The 20,197-nt window shown below is 37.5% G+C and overlaps 1 protein-coding gene and 1 long non-coding RNA gene across 6 annotated transcripts in view; one reads left to right on the forward strand and one right to left on the reverse strand.

Moving 5' to 3' along the window:
• LOC148057281 (uncharacterized) overlaps positions 1-20,197 on the forward strand; it is a 195,472-nt gene that overhangs the window by 44,354 nt on the left and 130,921 nt on the right. The window lies entirely within an intron of this gene.
• Positions 19,918-20,197, reverse strand: part of LOC148057282 (uncharacterized) — a 60,857-nt gene continuing 60,577 nt past the window's right edge. For all 4 annotated transcript variants that reach the window (XR_015703150.1, XR_015703154.1, XR_015703155.1 and 1 more), the window contains one exon: positions 19,918-20,124. This is a non-coding gene — a long non-coding RNA (uncharacterized LOC148057282). The remainder of the gene's footprint in view (positions 20,125-20,197) is intronic.

Genomic DNA, 20,197 nt, shown 5'->3' on the forward strand with positions numbered 1-20,197 from the left:
TTGGACAAGCCTTTATGAATGAAAATTGAATGGCCAGACTCTCATTTGTCTGCCTGAAAATGCTGTTGTATTTTAGGTTCACTTCATTTTGGAAAGTTTGATGGTAACAAAGGAAGACAGCTTTTGCTGGAGCTTGTCTGCTGTAGGGAGGTCCAACTTCCATCTCTCTCATCTAGCCTAACAGAGAAAAATGTTAAATCCTGCTAAACAATGGCAATATTGGCCTTCCTTGCAGAGAGATTTTAAATAGGGTCTTCACAATGTTTTAATGGAAGCGCCTTATGCCTGACTGGTGTTCAACTGCTTTTCAAGCTGCTGGTGGGCCCTTCACTAACATATATCTGATTTTGGTTCCTACATGTTCCTTTTCTATTGTGGCAAGGAAGGAAACCTTTAGGAAAGGCTTAGCCTGTGGTTGGTTCTGCAGTGGTGAGTGCAGAACTCAGCTTTGCAGAAAAGGACACCTCTGGAAGCAGAGGAGGTGCTTTCACAAAGAGTTTGCTAGGTTGTGTGTGGAGAAGCAGTAGTGAACGTTTCTCCACTGGTGAAAAACATAGCCCTGCAAAGGGATGGTATTGGGAAAATATAGTTGAGACTGGAGCTGTGCAGGCACCAGTTCTGCAAGCCACACGGGAGCTTATTAGGAAACATGACTTTTATACGTTTTGCTGTATAAAACAACCATGCAAAGTTTTGAGCTACTGTTACAGCTAGAAACTAATAGCTGGAGACTAATTCTTCCTGGGTCTGCTGTGTATGTGCTTGATCTATGTGTGATGGGATACCATTTTTCTGCTAAAGGAGAAGAAGAAAACATGCCAATTGCTCCTCAAATGCTTGTCACAGAACACTTTCAAATGTGATTTATTAGAGAGCATTAAGAAATGAGGAAATTATAACCTACTTTTCATGTCTTATACAAAAAATAATTTGGAAAGCTTGGATGAAATTAATACTTGTGACATACTTTACATAGCAGCATATATTTAGGCAGAAGTAATAAATGTAGAATAGCAATAACCTTTGGCTGTCTTTAACACACTCAACCAGTTAAATATACTCAGCCAGTTAAACATATTAGAAAGGATTTTAAATAACAATTCAATTTCTGGGCATCTTCAAACAGCAGATTTATTTTCCTGGTCTTTGGGCAGATTGCTGCAAATGGGCAGATTGCTGCAAAAGGGCAGATTGCTGCCTGAACCAGAACAGTAGGAAATGAGTGCTAGCAGTGTATAGGCTGCTGCAGAAAACAGAGAAAGTGGTTGATATCATTGACAATTTGCCATCAGTTTGACTTTGTATTAAAAGCTATGGGTGGCACTGAAGTATTTTTTGACAAACAGTAATTCAGAATATTCTGCCCAAGAAACAATGCTCTTCCTGCATAATGCTGTTAGCAGATTTATGTTGTCTGGCGTTAGGATGTTGCTGTTCCTTTTGCATGTTAAAGAGTGCATGGCTATGTTTTTTCAATATTTGAGATAGTCAATGTACACCTACTTAATGCCAATATCATATTTCCTATGTCTTCTTTTAAGAGGCGTTTTGAATCTTTTAGGTTTCTGTGTTAGTTTATTTATATTAAGCATTACTGAGACATCATAATTTGTTTTTTATTGAACAGAAGCTTACAAACCAGTCATATATAGTTTCAAGCAGAAAACAAGAACATTCATTCTTAGTGTGGCATCAGTTTAAGAAGTTTCATCAATTTTCCTTCATTCATCTATACTGGCACTCCAAAGCAGATCCTAAGTGGGAATGTACGTGCTGTTCATCACACAGTGGTGCAGATGCAGTATCTAGGTCTCCGAAACATGTGACTCCAGTGAACGCTGTACGGGTCAGTTGCCATTTAATTTCTGTTTCACTAATAATCATAAAGAATGCCGCAGGGGCTTTTAACAGGCAGTAACAAAACAGTGGCTTTTGAAATACCACTCTCAAATCTGAATGAAAATGTCTGATAATTGAATTTAGCTATCTCAAATCTTGGCTTGGGTTTCCTGTGTTTTCCTAGTGACATTCCTCCATGCTTCCAATAACATGGCAATTTCTATAGAGTGTGTTTGTGTGTGCAGGCAAGCAGCTCCCTGATGACACTTCTCTTTTGTCCTTGCAATACAAAGCGGGATATATTACTCCACTGAATACAAAGGACTAATTCTACTAAATCAGCTTGTGGGCTCATTAGTGGACATAGCAGTTTGCAAAATTTAATTAACAAAGATTTACAATCACCTTTGCTAAATATTATTAATTATTAGTTTTCTTTATTATAAGCCATTTTACATAATCTTGTCTAACTGCTACAGATGCGCGTGTTTATAGAATATATGGTTTTCATTGTGATTACTTTAATATGAAGGACACAGTGATGGTAGATCTTCTGAGTAACTTTTCAAAATTATTTTCTTGCATGTGAATTCAAAAGGTTTGTTATCACAATTCAATTGGATTCTTTTTATGAGCACAATAGGTGGTTTTAGGGACATGAGGATATATACATTTTTAACACATTATCCTCATTTAAGAATATTAATAGCTAATATTAATAAATAATTCATTACAAATGTGTGAAGAGAAAGCAGACATGATAATAAAATTATTATGGTGTCTCTGGTCCAACTACTGAACTGATAAACTATTTAGGTTTTGCGATACACTGATTCCAGTTACTGTCTGGTACTTCAAAATACTGCTGTACAAAGTAAATTGCATAAAAGTGTTATTTGCTCTTCCATCAAAAGTGAGATAAAAGCTACTAAATGTGTTGCTGTGCCACATACCAGTGATCCCAGCTCTGTAAAAAACAAAGTACTTCAGATATTTTGAATATTTTAAAAAATCTCCTTTGCACATTTTTAAAAACTGCACCTGAGACAGGCATGCAATAGGCAAGGCAGAGAATCACTTTGAGATGGAGAAAAGTTCAAAACATAAATGTATTTGCAATGTGTATTAAAAAGGTTTTTAAGTTTGTGAATTACAAAGTCCTCAGAGAGAGTTCTCACACTCCACTGTATATATCTCATTTTGGAAACAACCCAGTTACTTGAATCAGAACTGGAGCTTCTAAATAAGTTTTGGAATGGAAGCCCAGACGCATTGCAGAATACGAGCTCCTCACCAAGATGTTTGCAGGATTTTCCTGTCTACAGCATGATGTTGCAGCTCATGCTCTCCTGTGAGTGTCTAGCTTTGCAAAGTGATGCCTATAGATATGCAGAGTATATATTTAATATTTGTTGGCTTTCATTATTAATGTAGTTTAGAGTAAACACCTTTGAAACTGTGATGACTGATGATAAAATTCTTGACTGAATTTTGAATATATGAATTCTTTTGAATATATTCTGTTATCTGTCAGTCCTTTTTAGTTTGTCATTTAATCCTCTGTTAATTCATATCTCCAAAAATGGTTTTCCATTAATATAGCTGTATGTCATTGCTTGCCTGATCATGCAGTTCAAAGTCTAAACAGATCACTTTCATTAGAGTAAGGCCCCCAATGCCTACAGTAGGTTTAGTAATTGTACCTGAAGGCTCAATGTTACAATTTATGGCTCAAAGCAGAGGGCACAGATGTGCAGAACCACTGCACCTGGACATTGTCAGTTCCCAAGTGTACCTGAAAATCAAGATCCATGTCCAAATTGTTTTCATAAAAATAATTTTATCAAAATTCTTTTACATCCTACATGATATTTGCATAAGTGTGATAAATGCCCTTCATTCACAGAGTAGGCTTTAGGGCATACTCATGTTACTGCAACCAAATAATTTGGCATAATCCCAGCTCCACTTTCTTGCTGCTGGTATTTCCCATACTGCTCTGAACATAGTAGGCTATATTTTTCCATTATGGAAACATTACCGTGACTTTCAAATTTTCCTCAGAAATCACTTCGTGTTTAAGTAAGTTTGTATAAAAGCATAAGGCCTTCTCAGTGGCCTTTTGTTGACAAGAAGTTTTATTTTGCTGTAGCAAAAAAATAGGTTTTTAAAGTAACGGTTATTCTGCATGTTCATAGTATTTTTATTTAATTTTGTTTTCAATATTATTATTATATTAAAATTGCATTTCCTATTAAAATATTATATGTTCACACATGCTCAGCATTTCATTTAATATCCTTTCCACACTGAAATAAGTCAATTAAACGTGAATTCGAAGTGAAATAAAATAAGGCCACTGCTGAAAATATTTTAAAACCTCAGCTATAATGTCTGAACAATTTTATCTTTCAAATTTGAGTAACTGGGTTAACTGACAGAACATGAGCGAGTGGTCAAAGAGTATTTTTTAAGCCTAAACTTGTTTACATTTCTCCTGTTCAGATACAAGCTGACTAAGGATTTCCAAAGTGTCAGTGGGGTTTGGCTCTGTGGTTTTATCTGATATTAGTAACTCTGGATTCCTCTGCTCTGCTTCTCTCCTCTTACCTGACCTGGAAACTGTGACCATACTTCTTGGTATGAAGTTAGCACAAAGATTTGCTGCTGAGGGAAGGGCAGCAAGATGATCCTGGGGAGTGCATGCAACCCAAATTCGTTTAGTGAATCTAAAACATAAAGTATGTGGGGAGGGAAGAAAAAGACTGAGAATTTGTCTGAGCCTCCCCTCCTACAGAATTCCACCCAGATGCTTGTGGTTAGTGTGAAATCACAGAGTATGCAGTGCCACATCTCTTTTTTTTGCTATTGGAAGTGTTGTGCATTTAAATGTAATGCATTCCAAGACTTGCTAACATATCTGCTGCAAACGAATTTTATTCTATAAAGATACATCTTCCAGTTCTGACTTCACACTCTTAGGCAAAGAAGCACATTGAAGGGATCCAGTAAAATGGGAAGAGGTGGGAATGTAAGTTTATCCTGTGTCACTGAAATTCTAGCATTTTGCAGTAATATTTTAATGTGTCATTTCCATAATTGTAATGTACTTAGTAATGTACCAAATTAAACGTGTATTCCTGTGGAAGTTATTTTACAAACATAATATAATGTCCTTATCATGCAAATAAGAACGTGGAGTCTGTGTCCCCATTTTTTCAACAGCAGAAAAGCAGCACCTGCTTTAACAGTCACAGGGATTTACAATATGTCATATTAAATTATTAAAATTTCACAATGATATAAACTTACACAATTTTCTCATTCATAGGTACTAATACAATTACTCACCAGAAGAAATTAAATTTTTAAAAAAGAGAAAATTATTGCAATATTGTTTCAAAATATTCACTTGTTAAGATCAGGATTCACTCAGAAATATATGTAGCCTTTTAGATGGATGTGAAACTCCTGACTGAGATTCACTATTCCTAAAGTATGAATTGCTCCTGATTTGGAGGACCTGACTATTAAAGAGCTCTGCCCATTTGTATTGGGGTAAATTTAAGACTTTATCTCCCCAGCCCCGTACTCTGCTATGGAGGTTACACGTCTAGCAGAGTGGAGCCTCCTTGGTATCTCCACTTTCAGGTAACTGGCCTTGTCAGCATTTCTCAGATGAGGGTTTTATTCCTCAGGATCCCATAAAAAGTACTTTTTGATACTGGTGACAAAAGCTGACTGTATATCCTGATAGATAGGGCAGTCACTTGGCTGAGAAGTAACCAACATTTGGGTTTGTTATTTGATAAATAATTACTTTCACCTTTCTCACTTCTCTAAAAAAGACTTTGAACATATGTTTTGAAGTCATCTGTGTGTGCATGGTTCAATTCAGAATTGATCTCCAAGTAGGAAATTATGAGGAAATTAATTTTGGAAGAATTCGCAGACATTTGAAAGGGTTCATATCAGCTTTTAAACTTCTTTTGGAGAAAAAGAACATGGGGAATGAAGTGTGAGGAAGAGTATGAAATTTTTTTATCTAATATTGTGATTGCTTTGATATGCTATATTAATGACTACCCTTTCATCTGTACAATTTATTGAAAAATTGTGTGCAAATCATGAGTGCTACATCATGAACAGAAAATTAATGAAAATTCAATTCCCCACAGTACAAAGTCTTGTTGATCCAAGAAGCAAAACTGGAGTATCGCCTAAGGAAGAAGACACCTCATAGGGGTACATATGCACAAATCCTCCTGGATGATGCTCCACTTCTACTGGCATTACTGCTACCACAGGTGGCTGGCTGGAAAGGCAACCAGCTTGTGTCTGTGTTTGTAAGGAGCCAGTCAGAGAGCACTTCGAGGAGCACACAGGGGAAAGCTGCTGATGCCTGGAAGGGATTGCAAGCAGGGGCAGACACAGGCTCCCTTGGGCATGACTCACTGCTGCTCTGCATCTTTGCTCATTACTCAGAGTTAGGTAGAATGCTTTTGCTTTGATTGAATGTGATTTTTGCACCCTCCCTCCACTCCACTGAAGTACAAATGACTATATAATATCACTCAGCTATAAAAAAGGTAATTTCTACATGAAGTTTGTAATTAATAGACTATGCCACAAGCCATGCTAGTGAAAAAGTGTAAAACATAATTAAATAGCAGTACTTAATAATATTTTAAAAATCATAGGCATGCTGCAAAATAACTTCGTGTCCAGGTAATTTTTTGTTCAAAAGAAATAATTCATCTGAACCAAATTTTCAACTCAGAGCTCTGTCTTTAATCAGCAGCACACAGTCTCCCTAGCAGTGAGAGCTGTTATTACGATAAAGTTAAAATGAAGTAATCAAAATCTTGGAGAAAAATACCTGAGCATCAGTCATGATGGTAGTAAGTGGGATGAGGTAAGTTGCAGACCATGGATGGTAGTAAGTTCTGTCCATGCTGGGGAACAACTGCAGTGGTGGTACTGGTGGCAATTTTTTTTTGTTTTGTTGGTCTTGTGGTTTTTATACCATTCTGTTTTCTTCAGCACTGGAAAAAGACATTCTGGTGGTACGCTTTTGTAGTACTATGTTTGTGCCACGCTAATAGAATAGTATGTTGCATGTACATTCTGGTTTTTATATCTTAGTTGTAAGTTCATGGACAAATATAAGAAGAAATCAGACTGCAGTGCAAAATATCTAACAAGGTCATCAGATACTTCAACAGAGGGGCTGTTCAGATCAGTCATAACCACCCTGTTGTGCAGTGAAATTCTCTCTCACACTGCATTTGTATTTCAAATCAATTGCTGCCCTTTAGCCAAGGTTACTAAGATGCAACACCAAAGACAGGGGAGAAACAGAATCTCAGAGCCGAAGTTGGTTAGAAACTGGATAGATTTGTGATGCATTGCCTACCATGGGATATAATCAACAACATGATGTGTGTGTCTATAAAAGGAAATAGGATGAAAAGATGATGTGTTAGATTCAGACATGGATAGAAAAAGGTAGGACTAATCACATTACTAGTTTTGATTTGCTTTTTCTTTCAGAAATTTATTTTTTCTACTCATATTTTTTCTCTGCCATTCTCCTCAGCTTCTGTTCTCGGTCCCCTCGTCCTTGCAGACTCACAAGGCTACATGAGGCTTTGGTGCTTGCAGTGTCCCGTTGTTGAACCTCTCAGGACATTGCGTTTCTGATACCTTTTTTGACAACTGAAACAAGAGTCAGTGTTCAGATTAACAGCTGCTTCCTGATACCACCATGTAGTTGCACAACCCTTTTGGTTGCCAGCATTCCAAAGTGGACCCCTAAGCAGTCCTATTGCTCTTCCAGTCTTGGGATCATAAGAGTCAATGGCAGCATTCTTGTTAAAAAAATTTATCTACCATAAATGCTTGAAAACTTTCCACTTGTGTTTCTACCTTCTCAGGAGGAAGGGCTGGAGCATTTTGTGTGACCACTGAAATATGCTTTCAACAGATTTCATTTTATATTGAAGATGGACTCAATAAATGTTGCACTGCTTTTCAGGCTGGGATGTTTAAAATAGTTCTTAGTAACTTTTCAATGTGACATTTCAATTCAGTACTTATATTTTTTGGAAAGCAGAAGTAGACTTCTCTGGGGGTAGAGTGTTATGTGTTAGAAGAGTTTGGAAGACAGTTTTTTCTACTAAAGAGGAACATGTGGTGCAAAACTATTCAGCAGCTTTTTAGAAACATGATGAAGACAGTTTTTCTCCTTTTTCATCAGAGCTGTTGGAAGCACATCTCATTTTCTATGAAACCACTTCTACAGTAATTTCATACTATTTTTTCCCAATCATTGATGTTCTCTTTCACTTACAATGTTTTTTACCTGATTCTTGGGGGGATACATGATGCAAAAAGACCAACGTAGTTGTGTACCCCAATAGTGCAGAAAGGCAGTATAAAAGGTGTACCGCAATAGGCAGAAAGCAGGAATATATAAAATGTCTGTGTCTTTGAGTTTGACTGAATGGCGGCTGTCACCCAAACTATTCTAAAGAACTGCTTCAATGCCAGGTGTAGGCAGTAGAAATAACCAGTCTTTATTTAGATAAATTTCTAACCTTGGGATCTACTTTTCAGCTATAGTAATTTCTTCCTGGCTTTTAACAGATGCCAAGGAATGATATTAGGGACTTTAATGTGGGTTTTATTTCTTATGTTTTGTTAGGTGTTGAAAAGCGGTGAGATCCTGTGTCCTGGGTGTGGGGAACACAGTAGTTTTTTGGGGGTATTTCCTTTTTTTTTTTTTTTCAGTTTAATTTCTTCATTTTACTGAAGAAGTTAGACACATGCATGAGAAGCATGTACCTATATCTGAAACCAAATGAACACAGTGCTCCTAATTACCTCCATAATCCTTCTAAAAGGCTGTAGGATTCAAGCAGCCCGTAAAGGCTTCGAGATACCGGGAGAAAAGACCTGACAAAGGGCTGTATGCTTTTGACTGTGGGAATGGAATTACAGTGCCACTGGTTGCTTCAGTTCATCCACAAAGGACGTTTTTTAGAAATGCTTATTTATAATTGCCCTAAGTTTTCAAAATTATCACTGCCATGGGCTATGTTACACATATCTTTATTGCTAGGCAACATTTGAAGGTGTGTATTGGAGAAGAAGTAGGCCACATATTTTTGTAAGTGAACTTTTCTCTATTATTTTCCCCTTTGAATGAAAGGAATATGTAGCCTTTCATGGATTAATTTTGATCTTATACAAGCCAGGCCTGGAAATCAGCAGAAAGACAGTCATTAAGTATACTGTTCTCCAAGGTATAACAATGCATTTATTCTTTCTGACTGCTGTGACACAGTTGTTCCCAGCCCTGGAGTTGTGTGACTCCAGAACAACCCGTTGTGGCATTGTGGAAAGCACACTGAATATTCTTTCCCTCACCAGTAAGGAATGGCATTTGTAAAAAAAGGTAAAAGGAATTTTTTTAAAAGTCTCATTCTTCTTCATATCTTAAGGGATTTCCTTGCAAATCTCTCCCAGTCAGCATCTTCAGTGATCTCATTCTCAAATCCAAACTGTGGAATGGGTTAAAAATAATATTGCAGTGTATTTCCAAATATCTTTATTTTTTCATATGAGTAGTATACCAATATAACTGTGTCTGACTTGTAGTTTTATTTGTAGTCCATTTATCAATTTTGACAAAACAATCACTTTTTTTGTGTCCACCAACAGAGTAATGAACCATTTCCCATACTCATCAACATACTAGGAACTTTTATTCAAAGAATTCTGGAGATAAGTAATTTGGCTTATCAGGTAATAGAGGAAAGTTCTTCATGTGTCAAGAGCTGCAAAGTGTTTTATGGCTGTAACAAACATCCTGCAGATAAGCAAGAGAAAAAAATGGCTTTACACTTCATTGATGTTTGTAGTTCATGTTGCGACTTCCGTGACTTCTAAATTTTTTATCAATTAAAAAAGTTTTTTTCTTTTGCCACAAAGCAAACAAAAATCATCTGTAAGTTGAGCTTATTCTTGGTTTAGTTTCTTGAGCCAAGAAAAAATGTCTCCAACTTGTTTTCAGGTTAAACTGTATATGTAGAAATGTTAATGGTGTTTTTTTTTTTTCGTTTTCTCCCCTGTTGTAAATTTTAATCATATTAAATATACTTTTCAGACTAGGCTATTGAGAGAAATGTTGAGTACATAAAAACATATAAGAAAACAGAGTGGTGGTGGTGGTGGTGGGGAAATAAACACAGTTCAGCTTCTAAAGAGGTCACAGATTGAATTTTATCCTCTTACGTACTGTAAGATCTCCTTCAGAAATGGGTATCAGACAGATAATGCTATAATTCTGTAATTTAAATGTAGCCATCATCTAAACTTCAAACCTTTTCTTTCACAGGACTTATCTATCTGTTGTATGTTCCGTTCTGTTTAGTTGAAAGTGTAATTATAAGTTAAACTAGACAAATTGACTTAAAGTATTATTGTATCCTCAAATGGAAGCTACTGCCCATTCAGAGAGCGAATACTGAAACTCAACTACAAGGCAGTAAATGACGGAGCACCTTCTTCCAAAATAAGGTAGATCAGGTTCACTTCAACCTCCATGGGAAAAATAAGTTGAACTGACTGACAGTGATGTCTCAAGTCCCTCTATCATGACAGGAAGTATTTGTCACATCATATGCAGTATAAGTAGCTTTATCTTTTACAGGATGTGAACTTTTGATTGAATTCATCTGGGAGGCACAAATACAACAAACTTAATTTGGTGAACATCATTATTTTAGTTTCTGCATTTGGCACGTTTTCAAGAAAGTATGCAGTGTGTGAAGTATATAAAATAGCATATAGTGGGGTAAAGTGAAAAAAATGATGTATTTTTTTGGAACCGCCTGCCCAACATGTTCAAGACTTTAAATTTTTATTATGTGGGCTGTCCCATGCTCCTTCCAACTGAATATACATATGCTCCTGTAAGAAAAGTAATCCATTACTTTTGAATGTCACCAAATTTTGGAGCAAGATCTAAGCAGTTGTTGATAATTCTCTGCATGTAAGAGCCAAAATTTCTCATTAAGTTGTTCCATACAGTCAGTCTTCTTCAGACCCTTTATGTCCAGTAATAAATATGTTCCTGTTAGCAACTAATTGTCAACCATATCTCTTTGAGACTTAATAAATGTTTAAAGTGGCTAAAAATAAACCATTGACAAAACACAAGTACACAAGTTTGGTGGATTTAGGTCTGTTTCACTTTCATATCTAATTTGGAGTCTTAAGATTCCTTTGTTAGGTCCTGCAGTAATTCTGCACCCAGCAACCTTTCCTCTGTTTCTTCTTTTGCTTCCCCCTCTTCTCATTGTCATCCTTAGGAATTGGAAAGTCCTCCAGCTTTCAAGGAGCTGGGAAAGACTATTATAACTGCAGTGGTTTAGTGCGCAGCTACCCAGCCTTCAGAAAATCTGCACGCAATACGTCTTCTATTTTGGGAGATACCAGTTCTTCCTACAATAAGACAGAAAAGTGTTTTTTTGCAGATTTAAGATGTCAGTACACTAGCAGGAACAGAGCAACAAAAACAACCGCAGGTAGAGGTACTCTCTGAATGAACTGGGACAGCCATACCAGGATAACTCCTCTGAAGTTCAAGGGGATACAAGCTAAGGTTTTTTGTCTGCTGTGTAGAAATGGGTTCTGAAAGTCATTAGAGGTAAGGAGTTTTAGAGCAAAAAGAATAAGGAAACAGATGTACAAACCAGCTTTATATCCATGATTTTAATGTCTGACAACTGACTTAAATTCAACTGTGCTGCTAAGGAAGTGCATATGAAATTATTTCCAGTATGCCAAGGCCAAAAAAGCAACATAATGGATGATCTCTCTATATATACCAATACATAGGTATGTATGTACATACAAAATAGAGCTAACTGTATGCATTAGTGGTTTTTAAAGCCATAGTCATGATGTACCAGATGATGCACTCCATGAAAAAGGTCAGTGCTGCTGAAGCGCATTTCTCCAAGTGGAAAACATCTTATTGCTGCTACAAATAAAAACCTGTGGATCTGATACAGCACAAAAATTAAGGGAGAAAGTGCTGTTGTCTCCTCCCAAGTTCCTAGTCTTTCCTGTAGTGGCCTGAGAAGGACCATGCCAGAACTTCTTTTGCCTTTCCAGTCATGGTGTGACTGCTCAGCTTCAGCTATTTCTCCCAGAGGCAGTAGATGGCACTTTTCAGCCACTTTACTTGGCTACTTCGCAGTGCAGAAAGGATGTAAGAAAAAAATATGTTGCTTACAGAAAACAAGTGCTAATATACCTATGAAAATACTTGACAAACAGGGGTTTTAGAAGAAAATTCTTCCATAGTTTACTTTCAAATTGGCACCATCATGGGAGACTGAGGTCTGGAGAGAAGACAAAAGCTTTATTTCAGGATTTTTTTTCCTCACAAGAAAAATTTCTACACAAATGAAAGCCAAAAATAGTCTCCCAAAACACGAATGAAATATCCAATTAATCTGCTTTCATTAAGCAAATTGTATCATTATTTAAACTTCACCAGTTTTATTCTGTTTTGTGTATGACAGTGATTCCATACAGAAAACCTGCTGTTGTCTGTTTGCTACCAATGCTCTCACCTGGAAAATCACTTTAAAATATGGGATAGCAGAGCAAGTATTTATGCAGTGTAAAGAATAATGGTGACATGTTATTACCTATTTGAAAACAGTTTAGTGTGATGTATTTTCTCAAGAAAAAGGAAAAGAGAGAAACATTTTTTCCTAGTTCTAATTACCAGTGTGTGGAGATGTTGAATCTATAACAATCTCCTAGAAAAAAAAAAAGGCAGCGGGGGGGAGTTAAATGTCAGATTTTATTTTTAGGAAGTCAGGAATACCATGTTTTCAGATTAATTTGATTGTTGAAAGTTAGTAGCTTGGATCTAAATATGTTCTGTTTTATGTGTGTGTGCGTGTGTGTGCAGGTTTAAATGCGCATTAAAAATATACTCCTTGTGAAGCTAATTGTAAGTAGCATTAGTTTCTAAATCCTTACTGTTATACTGGAAGAAACAGTCTCTATTACATGCAGGTTAATTAGATCATTCCATAAATACTATACTGTCAAGTACTGATTGTTCCCATGTAGCCGAACAGAAACATTCTCTGAACTGCAATATTTTGTAACGGGTGACTCCAAGGTGAAGTCAAACAGACTTAATGTTCACTCCGTTTCTTCCAGGCTCATCCTGCTTCCACAGGATATCTTCATATAGGATATCCGGCACTATATTGGAAAACTGACTTTGTAGTTCAGTGAGTGATGATGTTTCATCTCGCAGAGTAGGGATATCCTGAATGGAACTTGCAAAACTATTGAGAGAGGTACCACTCCATCCTTCCCTGCACAGTCAAATTGTTATCACCGTCACACTTCTGCTGTGACTTCCCTATCACTCAAGAACCGGCAGCTAAATATGGCTCTTATCCTTTTGTCTTAGGGTCACCTAGGACTGTCTTTCAGAAGCTACTTTTGGAAATCATGTTCTGTATTAACATTGCTTCAAGAGTGAGAAAATAACTCCACCCAAATGTGTGCTAGGCTAGGCAATGCTTCATAGATTTTACTGGAATGAGAGTAAGGGTAAGATAACTGTGGTGACTTCAGCCTGGCACTGCTAAGTTTTAACTAGCCGTGTTGGGCACTGATAATAAATTCTGTACCAGTATTTCCCCAATAGTGAGGATCATGTAGACTGAGATATTGTGAAATAACCTGCCAGCTATAACACAGTAAATCATTTGCATTGATACATGAATCCCCAGGATCACCTAGTTTCAGGTTGCCTTTGATATTTGACTCAGTTCAGTATTTTTTAACCAACAGAGCATTTATCAGTGAATTTGGTTTGATTTGATCAGGCTTTTCTCCAGCAGGGAATGTTGAGATAACTAATGTTTTATAAATACTGTGACATAAAATCTTGCCTTTTTCACAGACAAAACACAACATGTCTGAACTGCTTCTGGTCCTGAAGGGAGACATGAAGCACCTTCCAGAGATGTATCTAGGAAGGAAAAATTATTATCCTGATGGGATTCAAAATCAGAGAGGAGGGCTATTGCTTCTATGGCACATCTTAGCCTCCCCATCCCTTGTCAGCCCACAAGCACTTCCACTGAAGATCATTTTTTTTTCTCTTTTTCTCCTTCTCTCTCTGATCTCTTCTTAAACTCCCCTGTTCTCTACAGACGTCAGCATCTTTTCTTTCAGATTGTCTAGCTCATTAACATAACCTAGTTAAACTCAGTGCAGGTTTTTTTCATCTATGCTAAACGGAAGGTTGCAGTTTTGCCCAAAGTGTACCTGTTTGTTTGGTTGGTTTTTTCCTCCCAATTACATCAGTTGGCTAAAAGAAGTTATCTCCCTTCAAGTCACGCTTTGCTAATGTAGTCACAACAATCTGTTGTCTTCTAACAGAATAACAGAGCTACTAATGAAAATGATAGCATTATTCTTAGCATGCCAATCTGTATTATTACTATACCTTTTATTCTTTAGGGTTTACTTTGTGCTACCACAAGTTATTTAAAGATCATTAAGAACAAACTTTCTTGAGAAATGTTGTTTCCATGCATAATTTCAGTTAAAACTGTAAAACTATGTGACTTCATGTTGATTAAACGGCAGATCTTTTAGTTCCATAGACATGGCCAAATCTAATATATCACAGAAACAGTAATTATCTGCCCCTTTGAACTGTGTCTAAGTTGATTTCTCTGTGTAAGTTTTACTTACCTAGAATCAGATGTCACCAGCATCCTTCTTTAAACCTAGACAAAATCTAGGGTAAGTTCAGTTTTCTCAAAGCTGAATGTTGGTATGGATCTCAGGTTTTGTGGGATTTTGACCTGTTCTTAGGAACGATGAGTGTAAAATGGGATACGTCTGTATTGTTTTCTGCAGATCTAGCTATAGTTCTTCCTGCTGCGAGGAGACATTTTAAAAAGGACTACAGGGCAGCAGACTGGAGATCACTGTACTCCTGAAGCCTTTTGCACTTTGATATGAGAAGTACTAATGTTTGTCAGCGTAAGTTTCTCTGTCAATGCTAGCACCCATCTGCACCGTACTGCTGCCCACCCAGCCCTTCCTGATCCCACTGCAAAGCTACAGTATGTCATCTCTCTGTGAAAAGCGTTGTGCAAATTTATAGTATTGTATGAATGTTTTGTTAATTCTTTGTGTCTTCACATCAGATAAGAGTAACTCATCGCTCTTAAAATTGCTGAACAACTTTCATTACACTTACCGGAGCATTTCCAGAGAGGGAGGAGGGAAAATTGAGATGAGTAAAAGAATAAGTACAACATGGCCCAAGGAACAGGTTATCACTGTCACCCTTTATCAAAGTTCACTGTAGCCAAAACAGGGTATGTAAATTAACTTTTATGGGAATTTTGTTTGTTCTTTTTCTCTTACTGCACTCCTACATCTTCAGCATACATGGGCCTAAGCCACGGACTTTGGAACAAGAACTGAGCCTCCCTCACTACACACACTTGTGTGCCATGACCCATGCTTCGAGGTGGTGGATTCAAATATTTTCAAGCTCATATGATTAAAAGGTGCATATGCCAAAAGATTTTATTTCCTTTTTTCCATTACTAAAATCCATCACCTATGAGCTAGTGAATATATTAGTGCAAAGTCTCTCATGCTTGATGTGGGGACATTTTAAATGAAATTTTCTTTTGTGGAAATATTTCTAGTCATCTGTAATTACTTGCCAATAGGAAGACTAAACACAGAAATTATTCTTTTCTGATCTACTGTACAGTCCTTCCTTCCTTCCTCCCTCTCTTCCTCCCTATGATTCTTGCCATTGATCTTTATTTTTAAGCAGCAGAAACCTGGCAAAGAGCTGTAGCTTCTTCTGAATTTTTAATACATGTAACAAAAAATATTAGTGGGATTGGAGCTCTGGACATACAGTACGTTTTCACCATTGCTTATGTCTGTCCAGTATCTAGATACATGAAGGTACATAAAGTGTGGTAAGATGCTTTTCAGTACCTTCTGGACTTCAGTATTGAAGAGTGTTTCTGCAGGAATATATCTGAAGTATAGTAGGCAATCTGGATTTTAATCTTCCAAGGCTATTGGTGAGCTTTAGTGTTCAAAGTGATAAAATTAGTTTTTACTGGACAGAAGGCATGGGAGTGGCTGACAATTTCTTCAGAGACTTCAGGTCTTGGACTAGTATTCCACTTCTCCCAGTGAAACTATGTATTGATTGAACTGATTTAAACTGAACTTTAATGACTCTGTGCAATATTGCAATTATCCAGGCAGTGAATTTCATGGGACGCTGCTGAGAATAATGTAGGTTATGTAATGTGTAAGAGTTGTGCTGTTAAAATGAATGTCTACAGCCCTCTGCCATGAGGGGGTCACTGTAGTCATATTGTGGCCAGAAGGCAAGGAGTAAGGTGCTATTAAATAGTACGTATTAAGCTCCAGAGACTAGTGCATAATTACTTTAAGCCATAAAAATCTCATTATTGCTAAGAGAGCATTTGGTAAGCTCTCACCAGGAGAAAAAAAAAAAAAAAAAAAGAGGCAGATAGCCTGTGCAATTTAGAAAATGATCTGAGTATATATTTGGTGTCCAGCACTCATCAAGTTTGGCTGGGCAGTGCTGCCTGCTTTCTCCGTGAGGCACACTGGAGAACATGGGAACAAAGCAGGGCCCCAGCTAGCTCTGCTGCTGGGCAGCCAACGAGTTACAAGCCCTTTGAGATATGGATTAAAAAAACAAACCTGATGTTCCAAGTGACCTTCAGCCTGTACCTGTGAGAGTGCACACGGCTGATGGCGTGCATGTGTTGCCTGTTAATGTTTTCTTTAAAACCTTGTTGAATAATAGTTACAGCTGCCATCAAGGAGAGCTGTGCAAGTTCATTGCTGTAATTAGGCAGCCAAATGCAAGCCTTTTTGAGAGTTATCTTACATGTTTGTTGTTTAAGTGATGACTGGTTTTGCTAATTACAACTAAACCAGATTAATATTCCATTAGAGAGAAAGCCACACAGTTTAGCCTATTGATAGAAAGATTAGAAGGTGACCTCTTACGCTTGCAGTAACGTAGTCAAACTAGTTATTTTTGTTCTGCTGAATTTGTCATTTGTCTTTGGGCTTGTGTTTTAATCTAGACCCTTGTTCTCACTAGCTTTTCACTCTTTATCAGGTAATCTCAAACCTCTTCCCTTTCCCTGAGTAACACTTGCGTGTTCATTTCTCAGTAAGGTTGGAGTGTTTGCACCTGAGATGTTTCATAAATGTATCCAAAGTAAATTCAATCTAGTGAAAAGAGTGATAAAGCAAGGTAGGTTAGTAGTAACTTAGTCTACTGAAACTCTTGAAATTTGCAGCTGACTTGGACAACAAGGTTATGACTATTGGCTCAGTATTTTGAAAATACTCTTTCAGTATTGTTTTGCTCACTGAAGCTTTTTGAAAATAGGCTTTTTGGAGGGGATCTGTTGGAAGTCCTATCTGATATTGAAGATCACCAAACTCAGAGCTAAAAATGCAAAGTAATCTGACATGACAAAGAAAACACATTGCTTGTGGCTGGATGTCCATGTCCCAGCATCTGGTTTCCTGCTCCCTTTGACAGCTGGAAAGAGTGGAAAGCCATGCCTGGACCCTGCAGTAGCAGCTTCTAGGCACTACAGAACTTCATCTTAGGACTGTACTTTTGATAAGTATTTAAACAGGATGGAGCCCTTTACATGACGATGAATAAAAGCAGCAGATTTTCATCAGTGAAAAATGGCCTATTTCACAAAGCCACAAATGCTTGTCAGAGAACTCACTGTGATGAGTGGTATGATCTTCGCAAGTTTCCTTCTAGCTCTAAACAACCCACATAAGACCAAAAAGAACCTTATTTTTTGTGGGTTTTTTTTTTTTTTTAAACGGTCTTTTTTCATATTCAGACACATCCTCTCGTCTTTAACTGTTCATGGTTTTTGTTCTTAACCCTGCATTTCAAATATGTTCTATGGAGATTTACATCCTTCTCCCTCCCCTTCGCGCACACACACGCACACCCCGCCCCTGGTATTTCATGGCACTAATTTCCAACTTCATGGCTTTTTATAGACGAATGAATGAAAGGCAGACACCAAGGCAGGTCCAGAATCCATGTCATCCTGCTGCCTTCTAGCAATTTTAGCACATTGAAAGTCCAGTTGCATTTAAGAAATTCACAGCTTGCAAAGAAACTACAATAGTAAATTTTGCGAATGCAAGTACAAACTGGTATCACTGTTGCCCAGAGGCTGAGTCCTGATGGGGATGAACCTGAGGGACTGTGACACTGGGTATCCTTTTGGAGTTCCCTTCCCTGACCAAAGGCTTTGGAGTTGCAGATGGGCTTCAGGAGAAGGAATGAGCTTCAAAGACTGAGCTTTGAAGAAGAGAAGGAAAAAATGGTGGGACACAGCCATGTCATCTCGTACTGCTTGTAATTCATTAGCACAGCTCTTTGAACAGTAATGGGATCCTTGCTTAGCACTGGTTTTGATGAAAATCTGATAGGACATGAAGCTATCAAAGTCAAGCTTCTTTAAAGATCACAGTTCACTGAGCAACTTAAAAGCTTTTGTAAAACAAAGCTTATGCAGCCCTCCATTCTGGCGCTCTGCACAAGATAAACTTCAAATAGTCTCTGCAGAAATAATGGCTTATTATAACAGCTATTCACATTTAGTCACTAGACAATACTGTAGCTAAGGGAAAATGCAAAAAAACTTAACAATTAGCTTTGTCAAGTCAACTGGTTCAGAGCCTCATTAAAGGAAAGTGTGTGTTCAAAGAAAGGTTCGGCTCCCACATGTAGATATTGAGGACATATGTATGTTTGTCCTGACAGAAAGTTGAATGCCCAAGTCTGGGAAACATGTGAGTCCTGGCATGGCATTGCTTTTGCTTAGGTGGGTGAAAATGCAAACTAAAAATACATGATTTCCAGAACATCCAGAACACAGAGCAGATGTTTGAATTCAGAGCACAATATGGTACATGCAGATTGTAATTAATTGGCAAATACTTAAAGGCCCAAACACCTCCTAGAAACGTGTGTTTTCTTGATTCACAATTAAACTGCTAGATAAAATGCAATGTAGGTTAATACATGTGATAAACAGGGTTGTCTGTTTATGACATGTGAGAAGTCACCCGAGCAACTGGGAGGTATTCATCTCCATTAGCTCGTGCTGTGGCTCACAGCTGCATGGGTTTTATCAAGGTCAGACTGAGATAATCAGTTCACAACCTGGATTTTAAAAGGGCAAGTGGCCAAAAGGATGTGTTCGGTGCTTTGTAACTTTCAAACATGTTGAGAGTTCCAACCTACAGAACTGCATGAATAATTAGATGAGAATGATTGAACAGAAGTGGGTGCAAAGGCGAAATGTGTGTGAAGATATTGGGGTAGGACAGCGCTCAATAATATTCTGTCAGGTTTAGGAGGAGAATATATCAGTTTGAGCATCTCCAGAAGAGATAAATAGACATTACAATACAGATGAGCTTGGGAACATCTTGTGCTTATGCTGCTTAGGAAACTACAGAGAAATGAGATCATGGTTCAAACAGGGGGGATTGTTGGTTAGCGCATCGTACACAGGATTAGATCTTGTAGGCATTGCCTTGGGCTCTGCTGCTGATTTCCTGTATCACCATATAACCTATTGGCCTCTGTGTTCCTCTTGAGGAATAAAACCTACCTTTTGCATACTTGTAAGCCTAGTAGCAAATGAAAAAAAGGAGTAAACCTACCCTTTTGCTGAATAAAATCTGGAAAAAATCAAATCTGATGTTCCAGGGAGGTGAGAAAATGGCATATATTTTTGCTCATGCTCCATCAGTCAGAGTTCAGTTTTATTTCTCTTGAAATCAAGGAAGTATAGCCACACTGATGTAAATGCATATAGGTAGGATCTACCATGTTTATTTAAAAGTCATTCAGAACAGCAAATTCTAATTTATCTTTCTTATATACAGTTGGAATCCAAAGAGTGTCAGATCCTGTTGTTCTATAATTAATTCACTTTTGTGCTGTTCTTTTACAGTTTTGTGTAGTTTGGGGCAAAAGAGTTCCATCGAAGTATTTGCCACTGCTGTGATAAGTATGATCCTTTCATCCTCTATGTGGGAACATCAAAGTGTGTGCCATTGTAGCCAGAAGGGAATAACTGGTATCTGAATGGATGCAATATTAGATATAAGGCAGAGAAATAAAAGGTCTTTTATTGATCTGCACGATTCTTTTCAA

This window comes from Nipponia nippon, unplaced genomic scaffold (assembly GCF_047370975.1).
Source record: "Nipponia nippon isolate SJK-2023a ecotype South Korea unplaced genomic scaffold, ASM4737097v1 scaffold_1, whole genome shotgun sequence".
Lineage (NCBI taxonomy): Eukaryota > Metazoa > Chordata > Aves > Pelecaniformes > Threskiornithidae > Nipponia > Nipponia nippon.